Here is a 12,014-nt window from a genome sequence, read left to right as displayed (position 1 = left end):
CCTGGGCTGCTCAGGAGCATGCCCTCAGGGCAGGCAGCTGCTTCTAGTCCAAGTTTGGACTCCAATAACACGTAGCGCGAGGCACTTAGGAGCTAATCGTAAGAATTTCCTCTACCGGCTGAGGGGGCAAGAGCTGCCCCTGTGAGCCAAGGGCAGGGGGTCTGTGCACCACCAATATGCTGTGACTGGGGAAAAGGCAGCTGGGATCCTGGCAAGGCATTGCCAGCGGCAGCAGAGATACAGCAGTGCTGCCGTACCAGGCGGTGTGAGCGCACTCGGAGTCCTGTGCCAGTTCTGCTCACTCACGCAGCGCAGGCAGGCGGGGGTCACGTGCCCTCCCAGACTGCTTGGTCACATGATGTGGCTTCACATCCCAGTGAAGTGGCTGAGCCAGTGAGCTGAACCTGGTTGCGAGAGGCAGGAGACAGAGCAGAGGAATCTCTGGGAGCTGCCCTATGAAGAGAGATTAAAAAGACCGGGGCTTCTCAGCTTAGAAACGAGGAGACTGAGGAAGGGGATATGATAGAGGGCTATAAAATCATGACTGGTGTGGAGAAAGTGAATAAGGAAAAGTTATTGTTCCCATAACATAAGAACTAGGGGTCACCAATTGAAATTAATAGGTAGCAGGTTTAAAACAAAAGGCAGTATTTCTTCACTCAATGCGCAGTCAACCTGTGGAACTCCTTGCCAGAGGATGTGGTGAAGACTAGGACTTGAACAGGGTTCATTAAAAAGACCTAGATAGATTCATAGAAGTTAGGTCCATCAATGGCTATTAGCCAGGATGGGTAGGAGTGGTGTCCCTAGCTTCTGTTTGTCAAGGGCTGGAAATAGATGACAGGAGAGGGATCACTTAATGATTCCCTGTTCTGTTCACTCCCTCTGGGGCATCTGGCATGGGCCCCTGTCGGCAGACAGGACACCGGGCTAGATGGACCTTTGGGCTGACCCAGTCTCAGTCTGGCTGTTCTTATGTTCTTGCACATTAAGATGAGTTTACAGGGGAGCAGGTTCGGGGAAAGGCCGGCTCACGCCAGCAGAGGAGAGGCCTGCGAGAGTGTGGCTTGTGGAGAAGCACAATGAAGGCTGAGCCAGCTGGTCTTTCCCGTGGTGTATGTGCAGTGAGCTCAGGGAAGGTGAGGAGCAAATGGAAAATCTAGGCCGAAGTGCAAGCGGGGATGAACTAAGGCTGGAATGAGACGATGGTTTCCAGCCCTCCGAGGACGGCGGTTCTGCAGCAGCCTCTCTGTAGGAGCCGTGGAGCATGGAACCCAACTTGTTTGCCCCAGGGACCCTGGAGAGCCCCTTCACTACGACGGTCCAGGCCTCGGTGCAGCCCACCGGCCTCTCCTCTGCTGCTGTGGGGCAGAATACGCCTTTCGCGTGGCAACGTGGCCGGAGCCAAACCTCCGCCATGCCGAGGGGGGAGCTCTCAGTTTGTCGCAGCCCCGACGCCCGGGCAGATGGCTACCCCTCGTTCACCCAGTGGCCGATGCTGAGCTGGCAGGCAGCCGGTTTGGGGGGCAGCCGCTGTGACAAGGCCGAGTGCCGGTGATTCGAAGCCTCTCAGCCAGTCCCGTAGCACTTGGCTGGCGCTCCTGCACGCAGCGCAAAAGGGGAACGTGCCTCTTCAAAGCCTGCGGGCGGGGGCTGGGGGGCCTCTCCGCTGAGGTCGCTCTGCCTCCTGCGCTCCCCGGTTCGCGCCGTGGGGCACCCCAGGAGCGGAGCCTGGCTTCTGTGCGGCTGCATTGCCAGGCCTGGTTGCCATAGCGATGAACATGGCTGCTGCTTCGGAGGCCGGCGCTGCCCCAAACCAGGCAGCTGGCAGTAGGATGTCCCCGAGAACAGCAAGGGCGGCCAGAAAGTCCCCCCGCTGCTTCACATCTGACCGGGGCAGCTCAGCACCTGACCCTGCAAGTTAGGCAGCAAATGCTGAAGGTTGGATTCAATGGCCGTCCTGTTTTCTTACCCGCTTCCCCTCCAGTCCAGTGTTTACGTGTCCTAATTGGCTACCACAGGGCTTGTCTGCCAGCAGGCAGGGACCACTGGGAAGCCAGCTGATCTTCGCAGGGCTAAACAAAGCGATCAGACCTGCCTGTGGTCTAAGGTCAAATGTTCAGGAGGTAGCACGAACCGGTGTGAACGCGGTCTCCTGCAGCTCATCCCGCCCTCTCCAGGGAACCGGGGGAGCCCCCCAGTGCTATCTTCACGCTCCGGGAGACCTTCTCTTCACAGACAGGGCCGTATTACCAGCCCCTCACTGGAGGTGAAGAAGCTGAGGCCCAGAGAGAAGCGAATCCAGTGCTCCAGGCTAGGACACCTAGCCAAGCTCAATGGCTCATTTACCATCGCTCAGCCTCCAGCCGGCCAGCTTTCCCTTGCAAAGGCAGAATGCAGCCTCTGTGGAAACAAACGAGTCCTTTTTTTTCAAATTAATGGAGATTGCCTGTCTCCTAGAACTGGAAGGGATCTTGAAAGGTCATTGAGTCCAGTCCCCTGCCTTCTCAGCAGGACCAACATCCCTGACAAATTTTTGCCCCAAATCCCTAAATGGCCCCCCTCAAACTCAGGGTTGTGAGTTCAATCCTTAGCAGGCCAATGCTCAAACCACTAAGCTATCCTTCCCGCCTCCGCCATGCTATGAAACCAGCCGAATCTGTGACCCAAGCAGCCGTTTGCCCCTGTGTTGGCTGTGCAATCCGGAAATGCAGCTAGCCTGGCCCAAACCTAGCACCCTTTGCCACCCTTCATCAGCTGGCCAGAGGCTTTGTTTAGGAGCTGCACCTTTGCCCGGCGTGGCAGGGGAGAAAGCAACTCCGTTTCCATGCAGTCCATAGCCATCGGCCAAAAAAAGAATGAGACTCCCCCTCCATGCGTGCTCCTCATGGAACAATCCATTGTTAGTGCATGTTGCACTATGCAAGATGGCTTCTGTTAAACTCAAGCCAGTTAGATGCTCAGGAATCTCTTGTGTATTTTATATTTAGGCTACTTAGCTGGAGCCTTCGTTCTGCCGGGAGGGCACACAATCACTACAGTATTGGAGGCAACCACACAACTTTCATTTGTCTTCAGAGGGTCCCCAGTGGCCTCCCTCGGGGGCTGGATTCTCCTTCTGCCTGGGGTGTCAGAGAGCTGCATGGTTGATGCTTCTCCATCCAAAAGGCTGTGTTGGTATGGGCTGCTGTGATGGGGTGCGTGCCCTTCACAGGTCTAGAAAGGGTTAACCTCAGGAGGGAGCAGTGAAGCATAGTCCACCGAGCAGCCCAGAGAGGCTGTGAGAGGTGCAGCCAATCAGGGAAGAGGCTGCAAGGAGCAGCCAATCAGGCCCAGCAGGCTCACCTAAGAGGGCCTGCAGGTGAGAGACGGGTCAGTCAGGGCCAGGAGCCCAAGGAGGGAGGACTGTGTCCCTTGCAGGCTGAAAGAAAGCTAGCACCATGGACAGGTCAGTTACGGGCAGGGACTACTAGGGGAGCAAGAGGGAGCTTCTGGCTGAATGGCTGCAAGGATGAGCAGCTGAGGGTGAAGAAGGTGCTGGAGTTGTGGCCCAGGGGATTGTAGCAGCGGCGTGAGGATCAAGAGGCACAGCAGGCTCCCTGGGATAGTAGGGGCAAGCCTAGGCCCCTCTCTCCCTTGGGGAAGTGGCGTGATTTGCTAGACTGAAGCACTAAGCTCTGGACGGCCAGAGAGCTGAGGCGTGGAAAGGGCGCTGTGGTACCCGAGGCTGTGAGTGGGGCTGCAGGCAGATGCAGGGACAGAATAATAGTATGGGAGCCACGGACGGGGGTGTCAGCCTCGAGCTAACTCCCAGAGTGACCAGGAGGATGCACCAGACCAGTGGTGAGTGGTGCACCCTGTGTCCGCACTGTCCCTTAGGAACTGCAGCTGGAGAAGGCCTAGAGACCGCTCTTGCCTCAGACCCTTCAAACGGGGCTGCAGAAGGGCTCCTGTAGACTGTGTAAGCCCTGGGAAATGGCTGGATCTCGCCACTGGAGGAGCAGGGTGCCTTCCATGCAGGGTTTCAGTGGGTGTTAGCTTAGGCAAACATCTCCTGGAGCCGGCGTTTGGTGAGTCCAGTCAAATAGCTCCAGCTTGCGGCCTTTGCGTGAGCTATGTGGGCTTTTTGCAAGTCAGCGGTGAGGAAAGAGGCTCTGCCGCGGAGCTCTTGGCTTTGCAACAAGCATTTGCTTCTCAGCGCAAACCTTCTAGAACATTCTGTAGCAGAACATGGCTGACAGGAACCTAAAGGGTGCACATTGATGTGTCCGACTCTGGAGTGCTTCTCCGGAGCGCCCCCCCCCCCCCATGCGAGGGTCCGGGCCCCTTCTTTGCCTTAGAGCTGTGGGGCTGTCTGAGGTAACTAAGGCCAGCTCCACTACCTCACTGTGACGCTGAACACACAAAATCTATTAGGCTAGGGCCCCCCTCAGGTTCTGGTGTGTGAGAGGAATGGGGGGAGGGTCTTTCTCCTCAGTCGGGGCCATGTCAGTGGGGCTTTTGTTTTGTTTTTTTGCTTCTCACTTGTGTGCGGCCCTCCCGACCCAAACAGTTCCCCACCCCTGACCTAAGGAAACCTTCTATTTCTAATGGCACTAATGCACCAACCCTTATCAAAGAAATAATTGGGGGGGGGGTGGAAAAAGCCCTGTCAAAATACAGCAAACCAAGACTTTTCCCCCTAATTGGTCATGACAACTCCCTGCCCCAGGAAAGTCACCCAAAGCTCCATTGACCCATAAGAGTTTTCACTCCACAGGCATTCTTGTGGGGTTTGCCAGGGGTAGGAATTGGTGTTAACTGTAGAATCCTTCAACCATGCACTAAATTTTCTGGCACCAAACTAGTGCCCAGTCCTATATCTTGCACTGTTGACCTAACCCTGCTGTAGCCTATGAGGCCAGGTCTGCACTAATGGGGAAGTTCGAATTAAGAGATGCAACTCCAGCTATGCTAATTATGTAGCTAGAGTCGACGTACTTTGATTTGAGTTTCCCTGCTGTCCCCACAGCGGGAGGCCGAGGGGAGCAAACGCTCCTGTCAGCTTCCCTTACTCCTCACAGGAGCAATACTGGCTGCTGAGGGGGGCACCCTCTGAGTTTGATTCAGCAGGTCTTAACTAGACCTGCTAAATCAAACTCCAGAATATCAATCACGATAGCATCGATCTTCCCCCAAGTGAAGACACGGCCTTACTAGACCCACTAAATCGAATGCCGGAAGATCAATCACAGCAGCATCTATCTTCCCCAGAGTGAAGATGTGGCCTCAGAAATTGCCTATATGGATCTCTTATTTTTCTTAAGGATTCCTGGCCCATTTTGAACGGACACGTGTGGAACAATGAACCTTTAAGAAGAACATTGACGGACTCCTCTTCCAGTCGGTGGGCAGCAGCAGGCTCACCTGCCCACCTGGCCTTGGTCCTGCAACCTGCTCACATGCTGCTGGGAAGCAAGGAGTCACCTCACCTCCCAGGAACAGGGGCAAGGAAGATGCTGAAGCACATGGCAGGGCGGTTCCATACCGATCTCAATGGGACAAAAGAGATCACTAAACCTAGGAGCCCTCAGAGAAGGAGGCAGCTTTGGCTACAGGAGACCTGGCAGGGAAGGGTGACTGCGGAATCCCTCCTTATTCTGCCATCTTCAAAGGGTGTGGAAGACCTGACAGCACTAAGATGGAGCTGAACAGAATAATCTTGCAGCAGTGATGGGTAGCTGGAATGCCAGCGCCGGAAGCCAAGCCAGTGAGATCCAAAGATGGGGAGGGGCAGACGGGCCCTGCTACACTTTTCCGACTCTAGCAGTGAACTAGAATCACTGTTGGGCTCTCACCAGAGGGCAGTGCCAGTATCACAGCTGTGTGGTTGCAGCACTCCCCACTAAACGCCAGGAGCGGATTACTGCCCGAGTCTCGCCCTTCTCCCAATATTGACAAAGCCGGCCTCTCGCCTGTCAAACAAAACCAAGCTGGGCTAAAATAAACAGTGACTTCTAGGGAGCGAACCACACAGCCACCAGGGGGGAGGGGGTTAAAGATTCACTGCGCAGGGGGATTAAAGTTTTCTGAATCTGGTCCTCGGGACTGATCTGATTTATAAGGAATAAAGAGCCAGTCGGGAGCAGACACAGCATGAGTTGCTGCTTTTTGCTAATGTTTGGGGCTAGAGAGACCCAGAAAAAATTCAGATCTCCACTACTAGCCACTCGCCTTCCCCTCGTCCTCGTTGGTGTGTCCACACATTACAGGCCTCCGTGTCTGCTCTGATGAGATCTGATATAGTGATGCAAAAAAAAAAAAGCCCACACATAGTGGCTGTGTCTAGACTGGCAGCTGCTTTTGCGGAAAAACTTGCCAGCTGGCTACACTGACCGCTTGAATTTCTGCAAGAACACTGACAATCTCATGTAAGAAATCAGTGCTTCTTGCCGAAATACTATGCTGCTCCCGTTCGGGCAAAAGTCCTTTTGCGCAAAGCTTTTGCGCAAAAGGGCCAGTGTAGACAGCTCAGATTTGTTTTGCACAAAAAAGCCCCGATCGTGAAAATGGCAGTCGGGGCTTTCTTGTGCAAAACCGTGTCTAGATTGGCCACGGATGCTTTTGCGCAAAAGTGCTTTTGCAGAAAAGCGTCCATGCCAATCTAGACGCTCTTTTCCACAAATGCTTTTAGCGGAAAATCATGCCAGTCTAGACGTAGTCAGTGAGTCAAACATCTAAACAAATTCTCTTGCATTCTGTTCACTCTGCTCATAAAACTTCCTTACTGGCAAGAATGTTCCCTGAAATGGTGGTGTCTTAAAAAGTGAATATCAGAGAATATTCCTCGGTTTACCCCTCTGCCGAGTGAGTGCGTCTCTCAGGGCTTTGCCGACCTGTTTCCTGTCCCCCTCAGCACTGGGGAGTCCAGGTGTTTTCTTCATGGTGCCTGTTTATGTTATGCGGGACGCAGCAGTCCTGGAACAGCGTGGTCACAAACAGCATGCAGATAACTCCTTTTTCTGCGGTCTCAGCCCAGACCTCCAATGTCGTGCTTCAAGGAAACAGTTGTACAGCAAGCATAGAAACTACTGCACTAAACTGACTACATTAACTATGAGATCATGTGATGGGGTCCAGAGCCATCCCCAGTGGGGTGCAGGGGTCTGGGACAGAGTTGGTTTCTTCTGCCAGGGGTGCTCCCCCACCCAGCTCTGCCAAGGCCCTGCCGCCTCTCCCCCCTTCCTCCAAGGCCCCACCCCAACCTGCTTCTTCCTGCACCTGCTCCATCACGGCCCCACCTCTTTCCCACTCCCTCCTCCAAGTTCCCTGCACCCTTGCACCTCTCCCCTCCAGTCCCTCTGACAGTAGGAAACAGCTGTTCTGAGGCAGGCTGAGAGGGAGGTGCCGATCAGAGGGGCCTGCTGGCAGGCAGGAGGCCTTGGGGGCAGGGTAGGATCTAGTAGGCGGGCTGCCAGGGGCTGTTCCAACTCTGGAGCACGGGGTCCAATGCGGTGGCCCTGATGTGCCATATCTTAGGGCTGGCTCTGTAGGGGGCTGTTCCCCCTGGGGTGCCATTTAGACCACAGAGAGCAGCAGGCAGTCAGAATAGGAGGGGGTCTGCTGGCCCGATGGTGTGGGCAGGGAGTCTGGTGAGCTGGCTGGCTTGGAGAAGAACACGAGCAGGAGGAAATGGCAGAGCCCGGGAAGAAGCCCCTCCAACTTGCTGCTTCGGGAAGAGGCCTCTGCCCCCTGGCTCCCCGCTCTGGGCATCATGGCTGCGCACTGCGTGGCAGAGCCACTTGGTTTGGGGGCAGGGCAAGGGGGCTCCGCTCACTCCCCCAAGGCTGGCAGCAGAGTCCCCACTGGCCAGCTCATGCTACCCAGGAGCTCCTGGGGGTCCCCTGTTGCCATGTTCTCCCCTGCCCCCCACATCAGCTGTCTTCTGAGGAGCTGACAAGTGCCCCCTCTCCCCTAACAAAGGTTCGCAGGGCTGGGGAGTCGTCCCCATCTATTGCTTCTTGCCCTGAGCCTGTCCGTGGCACGTCCCGCCTCCTCAGGGCGGGCAGCGCTGGTCCTGGGCGTGTGGGGAACCGGTGCTCGCATAGTGCTGCTTCCCCGGGCGCCGATACACTTGGCACGTCCCTAGCGATGCTTCTCCATGGCAGCAGTTGCCGCGGGGATGTGGGAAGCTGGCCTGCGTGAAGGCCAGTGGGAAGGCGATCCCCCTGTGAGCCGCCCCATGCGGCGGTGCGAGAGACCCTGCACTCATCCAGCTGGGGCGACTCGGGTCCCAAGCTGCTTCAGGAGCAGCAGGCTCCTGTCCCACCCCGCAACAGCAGCATGCGAAGGAGGGACACTGGAAGCAACCTCCCCACAGGGGAACCTTGCTCTCCAGATAGGGAGAGCAGAGAAAGACCCATAGCCACAGGCTGTGGTAACAGCGTGTAACCCTTCTGCCAAGTAGCGCCGGCAGCAGCCGGAGCCGGGTGCGATATGTAGGGGTCTCTTTTCATCCATCTCGCACACAACCGACTCGAGCCCCCACCCAGTAGCCTGGGAAATTCACACACCCCTGGGTGCCTCTGAGGGGCGATGCTTCCCCCCTCGCAAGCACAGAGTCTGAGCGTAGAAAATAACTTTTAATGAAAGAGAGAGAGAAGTCACATGGCATTAGCTTGGGAAAATACCACAACCAGGCTGTGTCTAGACTGGCCAGTTTTTCCAGAAAATCAGCCGCTTTTCCAGAAAAACTTGCCAGCTGTCTACACTGGCCACTTGAATTTCCGCAGAAGCACTGACTTCCTACTGTAAGAAATCAGTGCTTCTTGCGGAAATACTATGCTGCTCCTGTTCGGGCAAAAGTCCCTTTTGCGCAAAACTTTTGCGCAAAAGGGCCAATGTAGACAACTCAGATTTGTTTTCCACAAAAAAGCCCCGATCGCGAAAATGGCGATTGGGGCTTTTTTGCGGAAAAGCGCGTCTAGATTGGCCACGGACGCTTTTCCGCAAAAAGTGCTTTTGCGGAAAAGCATCCTTGCCAATCTAGACGCTCTGTTCCGAAAATGCTTTTAACGGAAAACTTTTCCGTTAAAAGCATTTGCGGAAAATCATGCCAGTCTAGATGTAGCCCCAGAGTTCACAACCAACCCATGAGTAACCATCCCAGATCAAATGGATTGAGCAATGTCCCTTGCCTCGCAGGCTCACCAGTCCAGCAATGGAACGGTCCCATTCACATACCCAAACGTTCCCCGTACCCCACGTCAAACGCCCCACTTACAGCTCTGTCCAGTCAGTGCGGACCCAGACACATCACCCTGATGACTTCCCTCATAGAGCCTAATATGATGCTACCTGTGTGCTGCCCCTGCTGGCTGGTGCCTCCTGCCAGCCTCCTGCTGCTTCTCCTACTGGCCGCCCATTCCCACCAGCCACTCTGCTGCCCACCTGCTGCTGCTCCTACCAGCCGCCCGCCTGTCATTCCCACCAGCCTCCCTGCAGGCCACAATGGGTCTGGCTCCAGGCCAAACCAGGCACTTCAGCACTTAGGGTGTGTCTAGACTACATGGCTCCGTCGACGGAGGCATGTAGATTAGACAGATCGGCAGAGGGAAATGAAGCCGCGATTAAAATAATCGCGGCTTCATTTAAATTTAAATGGCTGCCCCGCTCTGCTGATCAGCTGTTTGTCGGCAGATCTGGACGTGCTGCGTCGACAAAGAAGCCTTTCTTGATCGGCACAGGTATGCCTCGTGAAACCAGGTTTACCTGTGCCGATCAAGAAAGGCTTCTTTGTCGACACGGCGCGTCCAGACTGCCCCGATCTGCCGACAAACAGCTGATCGGCAGAGCGGGGCAGCCATTTAAATTTAAATGAAGCCGCGATTATTTTAATTGCGGCTTCATTTCCTTCTGCCAATCTGTCTAATCTACATGCCTCCGTCGACGGAGGCATGTAGTTTAGACGTACCCTTAGTGATTTAAACTCTTTAGCCACCACCTAGGCTAGCAAGAAATTCCAGCTCCCAGTGGACTAGAAAAAAGATCCCTGATGGAGTCTGCTTTAGGTCTATCCTTAGAACAAGCCGGAGGGCAGGGGGAATAAGGGGCGGCAGGGCGCACAAGGCAGGTTGAACCAGTCTTACAGCTCACCCCTGGCAGGCATGAAGCAGGCCAGCTCAAGCCCTTTCCCCCCCATTCAGTTTACTCAGCTCTGGAAGGGGAAGGCTTGTTTATCTGAGACCCCTTACAATGATGGTGTCTCTCCTGCAAGCACTGGTGTCATATTTTACAGTTCCTACATTTAGGGGTAGCATGATTAGTGACCCCACAACAGCCAAATTAGTTACAATACATCACATTCCATTCTAACAACCGATCCTCCATCGCCCTGGCTGAATTGGATTTCCATAACCACAGTCCGGATTCCTTCCCCATCCCAGCATGAGCTGTATTTACATATCAACCGTTCATTATCTTGCAGGGCTAAACAATTTGAGTGAGCACATCCACTGCTCACTTCTTTTAGCTGGCTGATTGCAAGCAGTAGTTCAGCCCCTGCTTACAAGTGCAAGGCCAGGAGCAGGAAGACATGGGCTCACAGCCACCCACATTGTGTCCTGGGCACTGAGCTACACCCCTCAGGCGGCCATCTTCTCCTAGGGCCTGAGCCAAGCCCCATCTGAGGCAAGGGAAAGGCTGCGCCAGAAGTGTGGAATAGGCCCTTGCCACTACAGAGGCCCAGGGAAAGGACGGGGTGTAGAAAGCAAGGGAACAGGGAGGGTAAAGGACAGCCACCGACTTTATTCCCAGAGTTTCCGTCTAGGAGGAGCACGGGTGAGTCTGGTTCAGGATTGCACCTGGCCTAGCAAGTACCCAGCGTTTGGTCCCACAGAGCCAGAATTTGCTGTCCTTCAAGTCACTGGGCAAAGCCTATTTCCTAACCAGGGCCGGATTAAGGCATGGACTAGCCGGGCAGCTGCCTGGGGCGCCTGATGGCAGCTGTAAGGGGCGGGCAACGCCCCTTATAGCTGCCATCAGGTGCCGCGTGTGCAGCTCCCAGATCGCGGGCTGCAGCAGCTCCCAGCGGACACCCTACAGCGGCCGTCTGGGGCGGGGGCCATGTTAACCCCCACAGCACTGGCCAGCAGCGTCCTTCCCCCCGTGGCCGCGGGGCCCTGCATGGCCAGGCTCAGCCTGCCCCGGGTGGCCCCGGGCTGTGCACCAGCAGTGGTAGCCAGGCTGGGCTGGGCTGGGCCGGGCACATGCATCCTGCCACTGCCAGCTCCGTGCGCCCTCCCCCACATGCCAGGCAGGGGTGGGGCCACACATGCGCCCTCTCCCATGCGCCAGCATGGGGACGGGGCCATGCATGCACCCTCCCCCACGTGCCGGCGCGGGGGTGGGGCTCCGCCTGCGCCCTTCCCCAACCCAGGGCGCAATTAAACTGTCTGCCCGGGGCGCCGGAATGGCTCGGTCCGGCCCTGATCCTAACACAGCTCTTCCCGGGGCTGGAGGCGGGGAAGCGAGGAAATTATTTCTCTCTTGAGGCGTATGGTGAGTCTTTGACATTATTGTTTGCTGTGCTATCTTTTTGTATGCGTTTTTATACTGTCTGTAAATGCTTCTGGAGACGCTCAGGGAGGACCCGATCCACACGTATCCGCCAAAGTGCTTTCTCGGTGGGAAACACCATTTCATCCAAATCAAAACACTGGGGTCTCCAAAAGCAAACGTGCTTGTTTCAATAAACAAAAAAAAAAATCCCCAAGCATTGGGCCAAAGCACTTCCAACAAGGTCGAAACTTTCCAATTTGACCTCATTGGACCAGAGTGGAACGCTTTGATTCTTCGTTTCCAAATGGCCTGCTGTTGCAAAATCGATATTCTTTTTGTATTCTTATAGACCAGAACGTGAAATCAAACTTTTCAATGGCTGCAATTGGAACAAAATGACTTGATTTGATTGAAAACCTGACTGACCTGAAACAAAACACTTTCAAAATTTCTGTTGGCCCTGAAAACACATTTTG

Source organism: Pelodiscus sinensis, chromosome 10 (genome assembly GCF_052426305.1).
Source record: "Pelodiscus sinensis isolate ZL-2025 chromosome 10, ASM5242630v1, whole genome shotgun sequence".
NCBI classification, from domain to species: domain Eukaryota; kingdom Metazoa; phylum Chordata; order Testudines; family Trionychidae; genus Pelodiscus; species Pelodiscus sinensis.
This window is presented reverse-complemented; position numbering follows the sequence as displayed.